At 31.9% G+C, this 3223-nt stretch overlaps 1 long non-coding RNA gene across 1 annotated transcript; it reads left to right on the plus strand.

Annotated features, from left to right (window-relative positions):
- The first annotated feature begins 2139 nt into the window (after positions 1–2139).
- Positions 2140–2831, plus strand: LOC118037912 (uncharacterized). Its single transcript, XR_004685683.2, has 2 exons — positions 2140–2423; positions 2526–2831. It is a non-coding gene; the product is annotated as an uncharacterized lncRNA (long non-coding RNA).
- Positions 2832–3223: the final 392 nt, after the last annotated feature.

The raw sequence follows: 3223 nt of genomic DNA on the forward strand, positions 1-3223 counted from the left end.
AAATCGGAGTATGTTAATCCTATCCTTCAAGGCAACACAAACGATTTTTAGTGATGATCTCTTCCCAATAATAATGATCAAAGAAAGCATCCTTTATCATGATTATACAAGAGAAAATTCAGCAACAAGTAAGTTATGAAGCTAAATCTTTTTATAATTATGGATCTTTTATGGATTGGAGATCAACCATCGAAATCTAATGAGGATGAGAAAGATGCTATCGAAGAAGAATATTTTGATATAGAAATCTCGGTTTATGATAAGTCCTAAATATGCTAATGAAATTATTGTTATATATCAATTGATCAATACTTTTGAGGAGGTGGTTATATAAGTGGGTCTTGATAAAAGGAAAATTGTGGAGGATATGCTTCATATATGATGAAGGAGAATTCTAGAATTAATGGGGTTTGAAGTTGATGTTTTTTAGACAGAGAAAGAATGAACTTGTCAATGTTTTTGACAATATTCCAGAAATAACTTTATTAGTTTAGAAACATAATAAACTGAATAAAGGTGAAGTTAGTTGATTTTTTAATTTTATGATAATTAAAGAAAAATCCATTACATGAAAAGTAATGTAACTGGTGTTCATGATAATTCAAGGAACATCCATTATGTGAAAAGTAATGTAACTGGTCTTAAAGGATTCCAGTTCAATGCTTACATAAAAGATTGTGAAAGTTTTTAATTGGACATCCATGAGACCATGGAAAGAACTATATAAACTCGAGGATGAGTTTTTCTCAACCATGGAAACTTGACACGAGCACGTCCTCAAAAGGTTCTATTAGTGTCGAGCTGCTTGAGTTTGGGTTGACAGTGAAAATAGATAAAGTCTTTGATGATAATTTAATGTCAGTCTACAAACCAACTTTGGACCAAATTGTCATGTCTCATTGCATAGGAAAATAAACTTATCCTATGAGGTTTAATTTAAAGTTTGAGTGTCATCTTTACAATTACTAATTCATGCCATGCATTTGGAGTTTTCATAAGAAGTTATGTTTGTTTAAATTTTTGAAGTAAAAGATATGTACTTATTAATATTTATCTAGTTTTTGTTTTATCAAAGGCATTTATTTGGGTTTTAATAATGTTATTTTACTGTTTCTCTAAATTGTAATGATTGTTCCAAGTATATAATGTTGAATCAGATTATATATCTAGATATTTTGACATAATTTGAATTGAAATATAATATATATATAAGAGGAGGAAGATTTTTAAGATTGCTTTTATCTTGTAAAAATTTAATTTAAGTATACTACATCATTTAAATTAATTATAATGTTTTATTCTATTTTTAATTACACCTAAATAAAAATTAAAGTTTTGTACTTTTATCTATATACAGGAGTGTTTTGTAATCCTAAACAATAAAAACTGAGTTGATGGTGGTTGAGAAAAACAGAAGGGTAGGCGCGTCTGATAAGTTGACAAGTTCCATGACCCATATTTTATCTATATAATATAGATGATTAATTTATCTTAAAAGGTGTTTGCAACAAATTTTTTTAAATCAATGCGGATAATATTTTGTTATAATTACCAGCAAAACTATTGAAAAAATTGCCACCACTTTTAATTGAATAAGCAAGCAGTGATTACATGCTTCCGATTGGACCTCTGGAAATTCATCATATATAGAGAAGCTAATTTTGTTACGACAGGCTTGCTAATAAGACTTCTGACATAGAAATTGATCTTACTTGTCCTCTCAAGTAATTGATTAAGCCTCTTTTTGCAGGAATTTGTGGTTTTTCCTTCCCTAATTTGCGTCTAGCTCTAAAATTTTGAAATTCAAGCAGGCTCCATATTGCGTCAGATTAGGCGGCTGAGACTGAAGAAAATTGCAGTCTTGCATTTATAGCTATGTATCCAAGCATTATTGTTAGCCGATTCAAGAATAATCGTAGAGATGAAACTCTCTCTTGTGATCCGTTTACACTCCAAAAACAATCGTAGAAGTTTCAAATTTTTATTCTTAAGAAACAAGAACAAACATTATTTTAATTGCTATAAAATGAAGCCAAGAAGGTGGCTTGTTACAAAACGCCACAGCACCCAATATAGAAATCTACTTCAACTAGAATACTACTTGACGTAGTGATTGAGCTGCCTTCAAGTTGCCAAAATAATAAATAATAAGCTAGAATGGGAAACCAAACTTGCTTTTCAAACAAGTTTTCGCGCAACCATTTTTGACATGCTTGCTGTGGTCCAGGATCCTCAAGCCTATATAAACACATGCTTAGGGCTAGATCATGTACACCATATCTATTCATTCAACCAGTAAGCAATAACTAAGGCAAAAATGGCAGGTAACTCTCTCAAGTCTATTATGGTGACCCTCTTCATCTTTGCTGTGGTACTGTCTCCGATATTGCCATCAGCTGAAGCAGGACGTTTGAATCATCGAGGTGATTATTTACTTAAACGCAGCTCTCTCTCGAATTCATTTTTTGCTCATTACCAACACCTGATTTCTTATTGATCTTGCGCGCGCGTGTGTGTGCGTGTAGGTCTCCAAGGACCAATATGTCCAGCTTGTGTATGCTGCTCGCCTCCACCTCCAGGGTCCTGCTGCCCATGTTGTTCTACTCCTACTCCGACAGAACCTGAATCTACAACTGGGTCTCCATGAAACTATTTACGTTCGCCTTTGATATTCATATATGTATACTGCAGGAATAAATTAGTATATGAATAGAAAGGATCAGTATCACTCTCGTTATTCTGTATTCTGTACTCCTTTGTGGAGACATATCCATGTAATTGCATCATCATGCACTGCCAATTTCAATAAATCAATGTCCTTATTTTAGTAACAGTCATTTAAACCCTAACGACGGTTAACCCTTTTTTTTTTTGTCTTAATAATAGCGATGCTAAACTTATTATCTTATGTTAGAAAGTCCTGCAGAAAAAAAAATTACATATAAACTTATTTTCTGTCTTAATTGATTGGTGGGTGCCATGATATCCTAATATTGTGAGTGATTACTAATAAACTAATTTGTAAATGATTTGATTGTTGGTGAATTTTGACCTTAAAATGAATAGAAATGCTTTGGATTTACAATTGTGCATGTATTTTTTTTTTTTATCATGAAAGAGAATTCAGATAGAAGATATTTTTTCGCTATTCAAATCTTAATTTAATTATATATCAGGGCAAAATTAGGGGGTTGGTTCTTGTAAGGAAATGTTTTTTCGGTCC

This window comes from Populus alba, chromosome 3, assembly GCF_005239225.2.
Source record: "Populus alba chromosome 3, ASM523922v2, whole genome shotgun sequence".
Classification (NCBI taxonomy): domain Eukaryota; kingdom Viridiplantae; phylum Streptophyta; class Magnoliopsida; order Malpighiales; family Salicaceae; genus Populus; species Populus alba.